This window comes from Mustela erminea, chromosome X, assembly GCF_009829155.1.
Source record: "Mustela erminea isolate mMusErm1 chromosome X, mMusErm1.Pri, whole genome shotgun sequence".
Classification (NCBI taxonomy): domain Eukaryota; kingdom Metazoa; phylum Chordata; class Mammalia; order Carnivora; family Mustelidae; genus Mustela; species Mustela erminea.
Genome location: NC_045635.1, coordinates 67,076,046 through 67,095,552, shown reverse-complemented (window position 1 = coordinate 67,095,552; position 19,507 = coordinate 67,076,046). Strand labels below are relative to the sequence as shown.

The 19,507-nt window shown below is 36.4% G+C and overlaps 1 long non-coding RNA gene across 1 annotated transcript; it reads left to right on the top strand.

Moving 5' to 3' along the window:
• The first annotated feature begins 10,831 nt into the window (after positions 1–10,831).
• On the top strand, positions 10,832–17,598 carry LOC116582943. The gene is made up of 3 exons (XR_004282562.1): positions 10,832–10,843; positions 17,229–17,232; positions 17,457–17,598. It is a non-coding gene; the product is annotated as an uncharacterized LOC116582943 (long non-coding RNA).
• Positions 17,599–19,507: the final 1,909 nt, after the last annotated feature.

Genomic DNA, 19,507 nt, shown 5'->3' with positions numbered 1-19,507 from the left:
CCTGGGATCATGACCTGAGCCAAAAGCAGAAAATTAACTGACTGAGCCACCCAGGCATCCCTGAAATTTGGAATTTTAAAAGTCAGCAAGACCTGACTAGAGTACAGTTCAAGGTGTGCTGCACTGCTCTAGGTTGTCAAGTGACCCAGAGGCAGTGAGAAATCAGCAACCTGAAAAATGCCTGTAATACACAAGGGGAAATTATTTGTTCCTCTGAAAGTGCTTCTGTGGGAGCAGCAGGTACAGACTCCCTTCTTTGGGGACAAAGAAGCAGACTGACACCACATCCCTCTCTACCCCTCAGCACAAGCCCAATTCAGTAAACAGAACAGCACTGAAACTGGCTATCTAATTGCTTACAAGTCCCACCCTGCCTACTGTCTATTGGTACTGCTTTTCTTGGGCAAGTGTGCCTTAGGACCAGCACAGGGGACCCATCCCAGAAGGCCAGAAAATACCCCTACATGTACCATGTCTACTGATCAGAAAGTTCTGGCTGGGAAAGATGGCAGAGGAATAGGGGACCCTATTTCAATTGGTCCCCTGAATTGAGCTGGATATCTGCCAGACCACTCAGAACACCCACGAAATCAGCCTGAAATGTAAGAAGATATATCAGATTCTATACCAACAGAATATCTGAGGCAGCCAGTTTCAAAGTATGAAGCAGGTAACCACAATTCTACAGACAGATATTGGAAGATAAATGGAAGGGGGTGGAGCTGCCATAAGCACCAGTACAGGGAAGGTGAAATAACACAGGAGGGCAAAAGTGTCCCAAGCTGGGGCCCAAGCACAGATTTGCAGGCCAGTAGACATGGGGAAAGGACTTTAGGACAGCCCCCCAGGCTGAAACCTGGAGCTGTGGGGGCGTGCTTGTGAACTGCAGGCAGCTGGTGGTTTTAGAACCACAAAGTGCAGAGATCTGCCTAGACCTGGAAATGAGAGCTGAGTGTGCTGCCATGGGGCACACAACCCAGGTTGTTGTGGTTTTTAGCAGCACAGACAAAAATGGAGTCAGTCTGACCTTGAAGGCTTTCTGGAGAACAGTCTGTGATCTCTGTTCTGAGACAGAAGTTTGGACACAGTCACTTCTGCTCTCAGTCTTGGAAGGGACAGAGAAATCTACCAGGGAAAGCTGAAAGAAAACAAGACCCCCAAAACTGTTTTACACTGAGCCCATCCCCCATCATAAAGGGCAAGACAATTCTGCCCAAACCAATTTCCTGAGTAACAGCATGGCAAGCCCCTCCTCCCAGAAGACAGGCTGAAGAACAAAAGGCCAAGAACCCTAAAGTCCCTATAAAACAGGTGCACCTTGCTTGGATTGTGGTCAGTAGTTTGGACTCCACATTCCCTCAACCACCTCTCACCAGAATGAGTAGGAGGAAGAACCCCCAATGGAGGAAAAATTCAGAGACTATGACCTCTGCCACAGAACTAATGGATATGGACATAAGCAAGATGTCTAAAATAAAATTCAGGGTGACAGTTATGCAGACAATAGCTAGGTTGGAGAAAACCATTAATGACAACATATATTCTCTATGAGAAGTGAGAGCTGATAAATGATAAATGATAAAAATGCTATCAATGAGATCCAATCTAATCGAGGTACTCTACCAGCTAGAGTGAATGAGGCAGAAGATTGAATTAGTGATCTAGAACACAAACTGATAGAAAAGAAGAATCTGGAGGAGACCTGGAACAAATAGCTTAGAATCCATAAAAACAGAATTAGAGAAATAAATTATGCTATGAAATGTTCCAATGTCAGTATTGGGATCCCTGAGGGAGTAGAGAGAGAGAGGACTAGAAGATATAGTTGAGCAAATCATAGCTGAGAATTTCCTTAATCTGGGGAATGAAACATGTGTTTGTGTCCTAGAGGCAGAGAGGGCACCCCCAAAATCAAAGAGGGTAGAATGATGCCATAGCATGTGATAGTAAAACTTGCACATCTTAAATCCAGAGAAAAAATGTTAAGGGCAACATGGGGGAGGAGATTCCTTACGTGCAGAGGGAGAAACATCAAAGTAACATCAGATTTGTCCACAGAAATCTGGCAAGACATAAAGGGCTGGCAAGACATATTCAGGGCACTAAATGAGAAGGACATGCAGCTAAGAATACTTTATGCAGCAAGGCTGTCATTTAGAATGGATGGCGAGATAGAGCTTCCAAGAATGGAAAAGACTGCAAGAATATGTGACCAAGCTGGCCCTGCAAGAAATATTAACAGAGGTTCTATTAAAAAGAGAGAGAGAGAAAGAGAGAGAGAGAGACCCCAAGAGTTATATAGAACAGAAATTTGGAGAGATAATCTATAGAAACAAGAACCTCACAGGCAACATGATGACAATAAGAACATATCTTTCAATAATAACTTTCAACATGAACAGCCTAAATACTCCCATAAAATGGTACAAGGTTGCAGATTGGATAAAGAGACAAGACCCATCCATATGCTGAGACACATTTGGAACCTAAAGATACATCCAGACTGAAAGTGAAGGGATGGAAAACCATCTTTCATGTCACCAGACCTCAAAAGAAAGCTGGAGTAGTGATTTTCATATCAGATAATTAGATTTTAAGCTAAAGACTGTAGTCAAGGATACAGAAGGACACTACATCATTTTTTAAAATTAATTTATTTATTTTCAGAAAAACAGTATTCATTATTTTTTCACTAAACCCAGTGCTCTATGCAATCCGTGCCCTCTATAATACCCACCACCTGGTACCCCAACCTCCCACCCCCCCGCCCATCAAAACCCTCAGATTGTTTTTCAGAGTCCATAGTCTCTCATGGTTCACCTCCCCTTCCAATTTACCCCAACTCCCTTCTCCTCTCTAACATCCCTTGTCCTCCATGATATTTGTTATGCTCCACAAATAAGTGAAACCATATGATAATTGACTCTCTCTGCTTGACTTATTTCACTCAGCATAATCTCTTCCAGTCCCATCCATGTTGCTACAAAAGTTGGGTATTCATCCTTTCTGATGGAGGCGTAATACTCCATAGACACTACATCATTCTTAAAGGATCTATCCAACAAGAAGACCTAACAATTGTAAATATCTATGCCCCCAACATGGGAGAAACCAACTACATAAGCCAACAGTTAATCAAAATAAAGAGACATATTGATAATAATACACTAATTGTAGGGGATCTTAACACATGACTCTCCGCAATAGAGAGATCATCTAAGCAGAAAATAAAAAAAGAAACAAAAGCTTCAAATGACACACTGGACCAGATGGACCCCACAGATATATACAGAACACTCCACCCTAAAACAACAGAATACTCATTCTTCTCGAGTGCACATGGAACTTTCTCCAGAATAGACTACATAAGAGGTCAAAAATCAGGTCTCAACTGAAACCAAAAGATTGAGATTATTTCCTGCATATTCTCAGAGCAAAATGCTTTGAAACTGGAACTCAACCACATGAAAAAGTTTGGAAGGAATTCAAACAATTGGAAGCTAAAGACCATCTGCTCAAAAATGTTTGGGTCAACCAGGAAATCCAAGAAGAATGTAAACAATTCATGGAAACCAATGAGAATGAAAACACTTCAATCCAAAACCCCTGGGATACAGCAAAGGTGGTCCTAAGGGGGAAATACATAGCCATCCAAATCTCACTCCAAAAAATAGAGGGATCCTGAATACACAAATGCTCTTTACACCTTAAAGAACTGGAGAATCAACAACAGATTAAGCCTACCCCACACACAAGAAGCGAAATAATTATGGTACCCATCAATGAATCAATGAATATAATCAATGAATTAGAAACCAGAGATACAGTAGAACACATCAATGAAACTAGAAGCTGGTTCTTTGAAAGAATTAATAAGATCGACAAACCACTGCTCAGACTAATCCAAAAGAAAAGAGAAAGGACTCAAATTAACAAAATTATGAATTAAAGGGGAGAGATCATGACTAACACCAAGGAAACAGAAACAATCATCAGAAATTATTATCAACAGCTATATTCCAGTAAGTTAAGCAACCTAGAAGAAACGGATGCATTCCTGGAAACCTATAAACTTCCAAGACTGAAACAGGAAGAAATTGACAACCTGAATGGACCAATGACTAGTAACAAGATTTGAGGCAGTGATCAAAAACCTCCCAAAAAAACAGAGTCCAGGACCTAATGGAATCCCTGAGAAATTCTACCAAACATTCAAAAAAGAAATAATAACTATTCTCCTAAAGCTCTTTCAAAAAATAGAAACAGAAGGAAAACTTGCAGACTCTTTCTATGAAGCCAGCATCACCTTGATGCCCAAACAAGGCAAAGAACCCATCAAAAAGGAGAATTTTTGATCAATATCTCTAATGATTATGGATGCCAAGATTCTCAACAAGATCCTACCTAATAGAATCCAACAGTACATTAAAGAGATTGTCCACCACGACCAGGTGGGATTTATCCCTGTTTCAGAATTCACAAATCAATCAATGTGATAGAACAAATTAATAAGAGAAGAAAGAAGAACTGCATGGTCCTCTTAATGTATGCAGAAAAGCTTTTGAAAAAATACAGCATCCATTCCTGATTAAAATTCTTCAGAGTATATAGATAGATGGAACATTCCTCAACTTCATAAATCCATCTATGAAAATCTGACAACAAATATCATTCTCACTTTTCCATTAAGATCAGGAACACAAGGACAAACACTCACACCACTATTAACATACTACTACAGTCCTAGGAACAACAAACAGACAACAAAAATTAAAGAAGGTATTCAAATTGGCAAAAAAAAAAAAAAAAAGTCAAACTCGCTCTCTTCACAGATGACACGATACTTTATGTGGAAAACCCCAAAGTCTCCACCCTCTAACTACTAGAACTCAGCAATTCAGTTATGTGTCAGGATTCAAAATCAATGCACAGAAATCAGTTGCTTTCTTATACACTAACAATGAAATTATAGAAAGGGATATTTGAGAATTGATTCCATTTACTATAGCACCAAAAACCATAACATACCTTGGAATAAACCTAGCCAAAGAGGTAAAAGATCTATATCCAAGAAACTACAGAACACTTATGAATGAAAGAAATTGAAGAAGACAGAAAAGATGGAAAAACATTTCATGCACATAGATCAGAAGAATAAACATTGTTAAAATGTCTATGCTGCACAAGGAAATCTATACTTTCAATGTCATCCTGACCAAAATACCAATGGCATTTTTCAAAGTACTGGAACAAACAATCTTAAAATTTGTGTGGAACCAGAAAAGACCCCAAATTTCAAGGAAATGTTGAAAAAGTAAAACAAAGCTGGGTGTATTACATTGCCTGATTTCAAGCTTTATGACAAAGCTGTGATCCACAAAGACACCACAATACCATCACAAAAACAGACACGCAGACCAATGGAACGGAGTAGAGAGCACAGATATGGACCCTCAACTCTGTGGTCAAATAATCTTTAACAAAGCAGGAAAAAATATTGAATGGAAAAAAGACAATCTCTTCCATAAATGGTGCTGGGAAAATTGGACAGCTACACACAGAAGAATGAAACTCAACCATTGTCTTACACCACACACAAAGATAAAATGGATGAAAGACCCCAATGTGAGACAGAAATCCACCAGAATCCTAGGGGACAACATAGGCAGCAACCTCTTGGACTTTGGCCCTAGCAACTTCTTTCAAGACACATCTCCAAAGGCAAAGGAAACAAAAGAGAAAATGAACTTTTGAAACTTTAAGATAAAAATCTTCTTCACATTTATTCTTCTCCTACCCTCTTAACCCCCCATGTTGTATCTCCACTTCCTCATATCAGGGAGATCATATGATAGTTGTCTTTCTCTGCTTGGCTTATTTCGCTAAGCATGATACCCTCTAGTTCCATCCACGTCGTCGCAAATGGCAAGATTTCATTTCTTTTGATGAATCTTAATCTCACAAAACAAACTGAGGGTTGCTGGGGGGAGGAGGATTGGGAGAAGGGGGGTGGGGTTATGGACATTGGGGAGGGTATGTGCTATGGTGAGTGCTATGAAGTGTGTAAACCTGGAGATTCACAGACCTATACTCCTGGGGATAAAAATATATTATATGTTTATTAAAAAAATAAAAAATTTTAAAAAAAGCTTCTTTACAGCAAAGGAATCAGCCAGCACAACTAAGAGGCATCCCACAGAATGAGAGAAGACATTTGCAAATGACACTATAGACAAAGGTCTGATATCCAAGATCTATAAAGAACTTCTCAAACTCGAAACCCAAAAAACAGATAATCAAGTTAAAAAAAAAATGGGCAGAAGACATGAGCAGACACTTTTCCAAAGAAGGCAAACAAATGGCTAACAGACACATGAAAAAGTGTTCATCATCATTAGCCATCAGGGAAATTCAAGTCAAAACCACATTGAGATACCACCTTACACCAGTTAGAATGGCAAAAATTAATGAGGTAGGAAACAACAAATGTTCATGAAGATGTGGAGAAAGGGGAACACCCATACACTATTGGAGGGAATGCAAGCTGGTACAGGCACTCTGGAAAACAGTATAGAGGTTCTTTAGAATGTTAAAAATAGAGCTACCCTATGATCCAGCAATTGTATTATTAAGTATTTGCCCAAAGGATACAAACATAGTGATCGAAAAGTGGCACCTGAACCCCAATGTTTCTAGCAGCAGTGTCCACAATAGCCAAACTATGAAAAGAGCCCAGATATCCATCCATCAACAGATGAATGGAAAAAGTTATATATATAACTCTATCTATCTATCATCTATCTATCTATATTATATATATATGACTATATAACCATATAGTCATATATATAACTCAGCCATCAACAAATATGAACTCTTACCATTTGCAACAACATGCATTAAACTAGAGGGTATTACGTCAAGTAAAATAATCAGGGAAAGACAAATGTCATATGATTTCACTCATATGTGGAAATTAAGCAAAAACAGAGGACCATAGGGGAAGGGAGGGAAAAATAAAATGTTATGAAATCAGAGCAGGAGAAAACCCATGAAAGACTCTTAACAATAGGAAATGAACTGAGGGTTGCTGAAGGGGTGGTGGGTAGGGGGATGAGGTAACTGGCTAATGGGCATTAAGAAGATCACGTGATCTAAAGAACACTGGGTGCTATAAGCAATGGATGAATAACTGAACTCTACCTCTGAAACTAATGATACACTAAATGTTAAATGAACTTAAAAATAATAAAAATTTTAAAATGATATTAAAGATATGTTCTACACAGAAAAAAAAGAAACCTTTGTTTCTCTGGTCCATATTTAAAGTTCCCATTTACATGGCACTAGCTCCTCTCTCCCCAAAAATCTGAAATTTCTGAGGGCTCTAACAATATCTTTGTGCATTTGTATAGTAGTGTTAAAAGTATGGATTTTATGTATATATTTTGATGAAATGTCTTGATGTATTTCTTAAGCCAGTGTTACACATTAGTTGCTGGAGACTATGAACTGATGGTCTAGCAGACTGTATGTAAAGATTAGTAGTATTTGTGTGTAGCCAAGCAGAAGGAGTGGTTGTGGTGGTCATGGTTGGAGACATAGGGCTAAAGGTTATGGTAGGAAGCTGGAAGGGGTTAGGATGAAAAAGGCAGTTGAGAGTGGGTGGTCCTTTTCTCAGGGATGGATGTGTTGCCTGATATGAGACAGTTGCTTCCTGGGGAAAGCAATAATATCCAATACTATTTTTATTTATTTATTTATTTATTAAAGATTTTATTTGTTTATTTGACAGACAGATATCACAAATAGGCAGAGAGGCAGGTGGAGAGAGAGGAGAAAGCAGGCTCCCTGCCAAGCAGAGAGCCCGATGTGGGGTTCAATCCCTGGTCCCTGGGATCATGACCTGAGCTGAAGGCAGAGGCTTTAACCCACTGAGCCACCCAGGTGCCCCCAATACTATTTTTTAAATAGTTTAGTTAGTAGTAAACTCTACCAGATTTCCCTTTAGGCATGGAAGTCTAGGAGTGTACATTTTGGTAGATAGAAAGTATACTGGATTATGGGCTAAACAGAGAAGGAATTCAGGAAATATAGCCCAAAGTTTTGCTAGATAGTTGAGTAGAGGGGTTTTGTTGCAAATAGACTGTAAATCATTTGGTCAGATTGAGTTGTATATTTTAATAGGATGTTTTCTGTTTATTTGTTTTGGTTATTGTTTTACTAAGTTGTTTTGTTTGTTTGTTGATGGGCAAACTTGTAAGGTCCTTGGGTTGTAGAACTTACATTAGCCAAACTCAATGGCAAGTTGGCTTCAAAATTTGCATATCTGGTTGAAACAATAGCTTATTTGGAGGTGCTGGGTCTCTGGTTGCAAACTAACAGAAGTACCCAGATAATAGAATTAACAGTAATGATCTTCACAGTAAGCAGAATAGTGTGAAACTATTACAGGTTTTTGTTGTCTGAGGTTGATTTTCCTTTGACATGTCTTATTACCGAGAACAGGGTCTGTTGGTGTTGATTTTATTATTATCGCCAAATGTTGTTATTTACTAAGTAGAGTTTACTTTTTTTTTCTTTTTGGTAGCCTATACTGTCTATGAGAATATTCCTGTGGTAATATTTTTAAGTTCTTGGAGAGGATCAGATGGAAAACCAAGATTAATTATCTGCCTTTATAACCTGAATATTCAATAATCCTTTTGGTGGGGGTGGATGGTGTTGGAATTTTAGACTTAGATGAATCCCATATCAGATGGAGAGTTGCATGACCTGTGGGACAATCTATGGTTAGTATGTCCCTGAAGAGTAGGCACCCTCAATCTGGACTCCAAATCTTACAAGATGGGAAAAAAGAAAACTTATAAACATGGGGGGAGACATTATAAAAGGCCTCATATCTAATGAGTTTCCATGTACATGGAGGTGACACATATCCCCCTTTAAAAATGATAAAGGTCAATGGAAAGGGAATTTTTATTATTATTAATGTATAGTTGACATACAATATTATATTAATTTCAGGTGAACAACATAGTGGTTTGACATTTGTATGCATTGTGAAATAATCACCAAAACAAGACATTACCATGTATCACCTTACAAAGTTATTGTGCTCTTGACTTTATTTCTCATGGTACACATTATATTCCATTGTTAATTTATTTATTTTATAAATGGAAGTCTGTGCTTCTTGGTACCCTTTACCCATTTCACAACCGATGAACCCCACGTCCCTCTGGCAGCGACAAATCAATTCACTGTATTTATGAGTATGGATTTTTTGTTTTGTTTTTCTTTGCTTTTTAAAATTGTTATGTAATCTTTATTTTTATAGATTCCACATATAAGTGAAATCATGCAGTATTTATCATTCTTGGATTTATTTAAGACCATCAAGGTTTATACATGTTGCTGCAAATAGTAATATTTTATTTTTTTAATGACTAAGTGGTAATCCATTATGTATATATATGTATGTGCTACTTTTCATTCATTCACTGAGGAACACTTAGGTTGTTTCCATAACCTGGCTATTGTAAATAATGCTGCAATAAACATAGAATGATGGGAATTAAGGAAAGCATTTGTAATGAACGTTAGGTAATATATGGAATTGCATAATTACTATATTGTACACCAGAAATTAATATATCACTGCACGTTAAATAACTGGAATTAAAATAAAAACTTTAAAAAATAGGGGCACCTTTGTGTCTCAGTCAGTTAAGCATCTGTCTTTGGCTCAGGTCATGATCTCAGAGTCCTGGGATCAAGCCCCATATGGGGTTTCCTGCTCAGCAGGGAGCCCCCTTCCCCTCTCCCTCATTCCTCTGCCACTTTCCCTGCTTGTGCAGGCTTTTTCTCTCATAAATAAATAAATAAATAAATAAATAATCAATCAATCTTTTAAGAAAAACTAAATCAATTTTTTAAAAAAGAAAGAAATACATACCTTTCAAACTAATGTTTTTATTTGTTTAGATCCCCATTACTGGAATTCCTGGGTCATACAGTAGCTCTCTTTTTAATGTTTTGAATAATCACCATACTGTTTTCATATGGGCTGTACCAATTTACATTCCAAACAGTGTACATAAGGGTTCCCTTTTCTTCACATCTTCACCAACACATTATTTTTTGTCTTTTCAGTACTACCCATTCTCACAGCTCTAAGGTGATATCTCACTGTGATTTAGATTTGCACTTCACTGATGATTAGGGACATTGAACATATGTTTATGTGCCTGTTGCCAACTACATGTCTTCTTTGGAAAAATGTCTATTCATATTTTTAATCAGATTGCTTCTTTTTTGTTACCCAGTTGTATAATTTTTTAAAATGTATTTTTGGATATCAATCCCTTATTTGAATATATAATTTGTAAAAATCTTCTATTCAGTTGGTTGTCTATTCATTTTGTGGATGTTTCCCTTTGCTATGCAGAAGTTTTTAGTTGATGTTGTTCCATTTGTTTATTTTATTTTTTGCTTTTGTTTTCCTTGCCTTTGGAAGCAGAACCAAAAAGACATCACAAAGACCAATGTCAAGGAACTCACCACCCATGTGCTTTTATAAGAATTCATGGTTTCAGCTCTTATATTCAAGTCTTAAGTCCATTTTGAGTTGATTTTGTATGTAGTGTAAGACAGTGGTCCAGTTTCCTCATTTTGGATGCATCTTTCCAGTTTTTCCAGCACCATTTATTGAATTTTGTTCTTTCCCGATTGTGTACTCTTGTTCTTTTGTCATAAATGAATTGAACATATGTGTGTCTATTCTTTCTATTCTGTTCTATTGGTCAATGTGCCTATTTTCTGCCAGTACCATACTGTTTTGGTTATTATAGTTTTATTGTATATTTGAAATAAGGAGACATGGAACTTCTGGGTTTGCTCTTTTGCAAGACTGTTTTGGCTCTTCAGGAATTTTTGTGGCTTGATACAAATTTTACGATTATTTGTTGTAGTTTTGTGAAAAATATCACTGGAATTTTAATCAGGATTGTGTTGAATCTGTAGATTGATTTGGGTAGTATGGACATTTTAATGCAATTACTTCTTCAAATCCAAAAGCACAGGGTATCATTTCATTTATCTTAATCAATTTCTTTCAATGTCTTATATATTTTAGAGTATAAGTCTTTCACCTCCTTGGTTAAATTTATTCATAGCTGTTTTATTCTTTTGATTGTGTTCATAAATGGGATCATTTTCTTGATTTCTCTAAGAATTCATTTTTATTGTATAGAAATACAACACATTTTAAAAAATATTTAATTTATTTATTTGAGATAGAGAGAGCACGAGCAGGGAGAGTGGTAGAGGGAGACAGAAAAACAGACTCCCCAGTAAGCAAAGAGCCTTAAATGGGGCTTGATCCCAGGATCCTGAGATCATGACATGAGATGAAGGCAGATGCTTAACCAACAGAGCCACCCTGGTGCTCCATAAACACAATATATTTTTGTATATTAATTTGGTTATTGAAATTTTACTGAATTAATTAGTTATAATGATTTCTTTGGTAAAGCCTTAAGATTTTCTATATACTGTATCACATCATCTGCAGATAGTGAAAGTTTTACTTCTTCCTTTGCATTTTAAAATTTCTTTTTCTTGCCTAATTAATGTAGCTAGGACTTTTAATACTATGTTGATAAAAATAAAGATAGTGGGCATTCCTTTCTCATTCCTAATCTCTGGGGGAAAGCATTCAGCTTTTTACCTTTGAGAATGAAGTTAGCTGTGGTTTTGTAATATATAGCTTTTATTATGTTATCTTTCATCTGTACACATATTTGAGAATTTTTATTATGAATAGATGAATACTTTTGTCAAATGTTATTTCTGCATCTGTTAAAAGGATCACATGGTTTGTATCCTTCTTTATGTTAATAAGGTGAAATATGATTTATAGGTGTTAAACCATCTTTGCATTTCTGGATTAAATCCACTTGATCATGGTGTATGACCATTTTAATGTGTTAATTCAATTAGGTTTTCTTGTATTTTGTTGAGAAATTTTACATCTATATTTATCAGGGATATTGACCTGTAATTTTCTTTTTTTGTGGTGTCTTTATCTGGTTTTAATATTGGGGTAATGCTGGCTTCATAATATGAATTTGGAAGCTTTACTTCCTCTTCAGATTTTTGGAAGAATTTGACAAGGACGGGCATTAAATCTTTTTTGAATGTTTGGTAGAATTCACCAGTGTGGCCATGTGGACCTGGTCTCTTGTTGAGAGGTTTTGATTATGATAATTCTTACTAATGTCAATTCATATTTTGTATTTCTTCATAATTAAGTCTTGGAAGATTGTGAATGTTTAGAAATCTATCAATTTATTCTGGATTGTCCAATTTGTTGATATATAATTTTCATATTCATCTCTTATAATCTTTGTATTTGTGCTCTTTTAGTTGTAACTTCTCTTTGTATTTGTGCTCTTTCAGTTGTACTGTTAGATCTTATTCGCTAGGATCTTGTCGAGTATTCTGGCATCCATGTTCATCACAGATATTGGTCTATAATTTTCCTTTTTCATGGTTTCTTTGGTTTTGGAATCAAGATAATGCTGACTTTGTAGAACGAGTTTGAAGTTTCCCTTCCATTTCTATTTTTTGAAACAGCTTTAATAGAATAAGTATTATTTCTTCTTTAAATGTTTGGTAGTGTTCCCCCGGGAAGCCACCTAGTCCTTGATTCTGATGTTTTGGGAGGTTTTCTATTACTTCTTCAATTTCTTTGCTAGTTCAGATTTTATATTTCTTCTTGTTTCAGTTTCAGTAGTTTATCAATTTGCAGGAATGCATTCATTTCTTCCAGATTGCCTAATATGTTGGCATATTTTCTTCATAATATTTTCTTATAATTGTCTGCATTTTCTTGATGTTGGTTGTAATCTCACCCCTTTCACTCATGATTTTATTAAATTGGGGCATGTCTCTTTTCTCTTGGATAAATCTGGCCACAGTTTATTGATCTTATTAATTCTTTCAAAGAGCCAGCTTCCAGTTTCATTTATCTGTTCTACTGTTTTTCTGGTTTGCATTTTGTTGATTTCAGCTCTGATCTTTATTATTTCTCTTCCCTTACTTGGCTTAGGCTTTATTTGCTATTTTTTTTTCCTCCAGGTCCTTTAGATGTAAGATTAGCTTGTGCCTCTGGGACTTTTCTAATTTTTTGAGAGAGGCTTGTATAGTGATGTACTTCCCTCTTAGGACCTCCATTGCTGTATGCCAGAGAATTTGAACCAATATGTTTCAATTCTCATTAGTTTCCATGAATGTTTGAAATTCTTTTTTTTTTTTTTTTTTGATTTCTTGGTTGGCCCGTTAATTCCTTAGCAGATGCTTTTTAACCTCCAAGTGTTTTAGTTCCTTCCAAATTTTTTGTTTGTTTGTTTGTTTGTTTTGGTGATTGAGTTCAAATTTCAAAGCATTGTAGTCTAAAAATATGTAGGGAATAATCTCAATCTTTTGGATCAGTTGAGGCCTGATTTGTGACCCCATATGTGATCTATTCTGGAGAAAGTTCCATGTGAACTCAAGAAGAATGGGTATTCTGTTGTTTTAGGATGGAATATTCTGTATGTATCTGTGAAGTTCATCTGGTTCAATGTGTCATGCAAAGCCCTTGTGTCTTTGTTGATCTTTTGCTTAGATGATCTGTCCATTGCTGTGAGTGAGGTGTTGACATCCCCTACTATTAGTGCACTATTATCAATGTGTTTCTTTACTTTTGCTATTAATTGGTTTATATTATTGGCTGCTCCCATGTTGGGAGCATAAATAATAACAATTTTTGAATCTTCTTGTTGGATTCTTTAAGTATGATATAGTGTCCCTCTTCATCTGTTAGTAGAGTCTTTGGTTTAAAATCTGATTTGTCTTATATGGGGATACCTACCCCAGCTTTCTTTTGAGGTCCATTAGTGTGGTAAATTGTTCTCCATCCCCTCATGTTCAGCTTAGGGTTTTGTTCAGGTCTAAAATGAGTCTCTTATAGACAGCATATGGATAAGCCTTGCTTTTTTATCCAATCTGATGCCCTGTGTCTTTTGTTTTGATCATTTAGTCCATTTATATTCAGAGTACCTGTTGAAAAATATGAATATAGTGTCATTGTATTGTCTATAAAGTCCCTGTTCTGTAGATTGTCTCTTTTTCTTTCTAGTGTATGTTAGTCTTGGGCTTTCTCTTTGCTTATAGGATCTCCTTTGACATTTCTTGCAGGGCTGGCTTGTTGATCACATATTGTTTTAGTTTCTTTCTGTCCTGGAAGTTCTTTATCTCTCCTTCCATCCTGATGACAGACTTGCTGGATAAAGAATTCTTGGCTGCATGTTCTTCTCATTTAGTAGTCTGAATATATCATGCCAACCCTTCCTTGCCTACCATGTTTCTTTGGACAGGTCTGATGTTGATCTGATATTCCTCCATCTGTAGTTAAGGAATTTCATGTCATGCTTCTCTCAGGATTCTCTCTTTTTCTCTAAAATTTACAAGCTTCACTGTTATATGTTGAGGTGTTGATCTATTTTTATTGATTTTGGGAGGGGTCCTCTCTGCCTCTTGGACATTAATGCTTGTTTCTTTTCATACATTAGTGAATTCTCATGATGATATATTTGCTCAAATATATCTTCTGGCCCTCTGTCTTTCTTTTCCTCTAATAGTTCTGACATTGGTTCCTTTCAGGGCATTACTAATTTCTTGAAGCCTTTCTTCATGGGCTCTAAGTTGTTTTTCTTTTTTTTTTAATTTCCTCAACTGTCTTCCTTTCCATCAGCCTGTCTTCTAGATCACTTACTATTTCTTCTGCCTCATTCACCATAGTTGTTAGAGCATCCAATTTAGACTTCATCTTTTTTATAACATTTTTATGTTTGGCCTGATTAGATCTCATTTCTGCACTAAGAGGCGCTCTAGTGTCTTTTATGTTTTTTTCAAGCCCAGCTATCAAGTTTATAATTGTTATCCTGAATTCCATCTTGACATCTTACTTATATCCATACCAATTAGATCTATGGTGGAACACATTACCTCTGGTTCTTTCTTTTGTTGTGAATTCCTTCTTCTAATCATTTCGCTGAGAGAATGGGTGAGCAAGTGAGCAGAATCCAAAAATCAACCATGGCCCAAGCAAAATACACACTAGACAAATCTGAAGTAGTTGGAACAGAAACAGAAAAGCAAACAGAAAAACAAACAAGAATAAAGAAAAACAGAACAGAAAAGAAAAAGAGAGAAAAAAAGCCAGAGAAGAGAGACGATAATTGCATAGCATAGACAAACAGGGTGATTCACTTGTTCCTTAGTGTAATTAATTCCTTAGTGTAACTAGACCCCAAGATTGCAAAGACGAGCAAAACTTATATATTCAATTTCAATTCAATTCAATTATATTCAATTTTATTATTGTGTGTGTATATATATACACATATATATGTACATTTTTGTCTTTTTTCCACTCTATTCGATTTTGTTATTGTGTATATATATACACAATAATGAAATATATATACACTATATATATGATAATGAAATATATACACAATAATGAAATATATATATATATATAAATATATGTACACACAAAATAACAAAATTGAATAGAGTGGGAAAAGGACAAAAATGCATATATCTATAAAATGCAGATATAAAAAATAAAAGTTAAAAGCAACTTTAAAAGAGTTGGTAAAATAAGAGAGTAGTTGAAATAGGAAAAAAGAAAAAAATGGAAATTTTACACTGAAAGAAACAAATCATGAGAAAAAAATCTAGAGCTCCATATGCTATGTTCTCAGGATGCCTGGGTGGCTCAGTTGGTTAAGCTGCTGCCTTCAGCTCAGGTCATGATCCCAGGGTGTTGGGATCGAGTCCCACATTGGGCTCCTTGCTTGGCAGGGAGCCTGCTTCTCTCTCTGACTCTGCCTGCCACTCTGTCTGCTTGTGCACATGCTCTCTCTCTCTGACAAATAAATAAATAAAATCTTTTAAAAATATGTGATTTTCTCCTGGCACTGCAGTTTTACAGTCTTGTGGGATCCATAAACTAATTATCTACCTGTTCTTCCAGTTGGCCTTCTTGGTGGGGGGAGGTGGGGCTGCTGTATTGCTTCTTAGTTGTCTTTGCCTGGCTGGAGTTGCACTATCCTTTGACAGGGGGCTGGGTTCAGTGAGGGCTTTTGTTCTCTGGAGGCTTTCCATGTCTTTTAAGAGGATAAGAATAAAAATGTCCATGTCCTGATTTCCAGCTTCAGAGCTGAAAGATTGCAGCTCCCCCTCCCCTCTTCAATAAACCCTCTGGGACAAGGAGTTTTCACTTTTGGTGTTGCCAAACACCACAGACTACTGTGGTGTGTTCCCTCTACAATCCTCCCTGGGGGTGTCCAAGGGTCTGGCATTACTGCCTTTTGTTGCAGGCCCTTGCACATACCCACTTTGCTGCTCCCAGGGGATGGCTGAGTGTTGCCCTACTCTCTTTTCCAGGGCTGCCACATTGAGAGCTGTTGCCCAGTCGTAGGTGCCCTGTTTCCTTCCTCCTGGGGGATAGCAGATGTCCCACACATTCCAGTCCTTTCAGGATGTTCAGGCAGAGAGTGATCTCTCAACCAACCCAGCTGAGATTCCTCTCCTGGTTTGCTGACCATAACAAGTTTCTCTGATCCACGGATTGGGCATTCTACCAGCTCAATAACACCCATTATTTCTGTGACTCCTAGGATTCAGAGACCACAGTGACTCACCTGGAATTCTGACCTTTTCATCTCCTGACCCCCTTTCAGACAGGGATGTCTATCATTGGAGCAGATTTCTAAGGGTTCAAATTTTGTGCTCAGTGGCTATATCACTTTCTGGTAGCTGGCTTATGAAGGCTCCCTTCCCCTTCCATTTATCTTCCAACATCTCCTAGCAGAGTCACATCTCCATACCTCTTTCCTTGCAAAAAGGAGTCACTTTTCTACTTATAAAGTTCCAGATATATTTTCTTGCATCTCAGGCTGAATTCATGGGTGTTCAAAATGGTTTGATAGATATCCAGCTAAATTTGAGGGAACAAATTAAACAAGGTCCCTGACTCTTCCACCATCTTGCCTGTCTCAGCATTGCTCTTTATTTTTTCATTCCTTCTACTGACTTTGAACTTTGTTTTCTCTTCTTTTTCTAGTTTATTTAAAGTTAAATTGTTCTTGAGATTTCTCTTATTTCTTAAGTTGGGTCTCTATTGTTATAAACGCCCTTCTTAGAAGTGCTTTTGCTGCATCCCATAGATTTTGTTATGTTGTATTTTGTTTTCACTTGTCTCTAGGTAACTTTATAAAATTTCACACTTGATTTCTTCTATGACACAACAGTGTTTAGTAACATGTTGTTTAGTCTCCATGTATTTGTAGGTTTTCATTTTCTTCTTTCAATTTCTAGTTTCACAGGATTGTGGCAAGAAAAGATGTTTGATGATTTTAATCTTCTTGAGTTTATTGAGACTTGGTTTGTGGCCTAGAATGTGATCTACCTTGGAGAATGTTCAATGTGCACTGAGAAGACTGTGAATTCTGTTGCTTTTTGATGGAATGTTCTGTGTATATATATATTAAGTCTATCTTGTTTAATGCATAATTTAAAGCCAATGTTTCCTTATTGATATTTTGTCTGGACCATCTTTTGATAAGTGTGAAATATTAAATTTCACACTAATATATTGTTGCTATCTCTCCCTTTAGGTTTGTTAATTATATATTTTGGTGTTTCCAAATTGGATACATGTATATTTACAAATGTTGTCTCTTCTTCCTTTTTTTATTTTATTTTTTATTTTTTAAAATTTATTTTCAGTGTTCCAGAATTCATTGTTTATGCACCACACCCAGTGCTCCATGCAATAAGTGCCCTCCACAATACCCACCACCAGACTTACCGAACTGCCCACCCTTCCCCCCTCCAATACCCTCAGTTAGTTCCTCAGAGTCCACAGTTTCTCATGGTTTGTCTCCCCTTTCAATTTTCCCCAACTCCCTTCTCCCCTCCTGCCCCCCATGTCCTCCGCGTTATTCCTTATGCTCCACAAATAAGCAAAACCATGTGATAATTGACTCTCTGCTTAACTTATTTCACTCAGCTTAATCTCTTTCAGTACTATCCATGTTGATATAAAAGTTGGATATTCATTCTTTCTGATGGAGGCATAGTGCTCCATAGTATATATGGACCACATCTTCTTTATCAATTCATCCATTGAAGGTCGTCTTGGTTCTTTCCACAGTTTGGCAATTGTGGCCATTGCTGCTATGAACATTGGGGTACAGATGGCCCTTCTTTTCACTGAATGTTGTATCTTCTTGATTAACTGGTCCCTTTATCATTATGTAATGCCCCACTTTGTCTTTAACATAGTTTTTGTTTTAAATTCAATTTTGTCTGATATGAGTATACTATGTCAGGTTTCTCTTTGATTTTTTATGCATGGAATATAATTTTCCATCCCTTCACTTTCAGTCTGAGTGTCCTTACTTCCTAAGTGAGTCTCTTGTAGGCAATATATAGATGTGTTTTCTTCGTTTTTTAATCCATTCAGCCACTCTATGTCTTTTGATTGGAGAATCTAGTCCACTTACATTTAATGTAATTATTGATAAGGTTGTACTTATTGCTGTTTCTTGGTGTTATTGTAGTTCCTCTCTCTTATCATTTTACCCCTCTTTTCCTTGTGTTTAATTATTTTTTTTAGGGTTATATTTAGATTTCTTTCCCATTTTTGTGTGTGTATTTACTGTAAGGGTGGTTTTGTTCTGTTTTACTTTGTGCTTATCAGGAGGTTAATATATATCATCCTACGTATATAGCAGTCTATTTTATGGCTGATATTAACTTAAATTTGAGCACATTCAAAAACTACATCTTTATTCCCCCTCTACATTTTATGTTTTTGATGTTACTTTTTGCATCTTCTTATTTTTTGTAACCGTTAACTGATTATTGTAATTTTGGTTAATTTTACCACTTTCATCTTTTAACCTTTTAGTTGCTTTATAAGAGATTAAGCTATACTTTTATTATATATTTCCTTTTCCAGTAATATTTTCACTCTGGTAACTTTTCTTGTTATGAATTATCAACGTCCTAAAAAAATGTTAATAATTCTTGTAAGGTTGGGATAACCATAATAAATTTCTCCTTTCTGTCTTTTAACTGAAGTGAAATAGTCAGGGAAAGACAAATAGCATATGATTTAATTTATGTGCGAGATCTAAAATACAAAACAAATGAACAAGCAAATAAATAACATACTTTAAAAGTTTTAGTTAGCACACGGTGCAATACTGGCTTTTGGAGTAGAGTTCAGTGATTCATTACTTACGTTCAACAACCAGTGCTCATCAGAACAAGTGCGCTCATTAATACCTGTCACAGATCTAGTCCATAGGCCATTCATTTTCTTCCATCAATGCTGTTTGTTCTCAACAGTTAAGAGTCTCCTATGGATTTTTATTCCCTC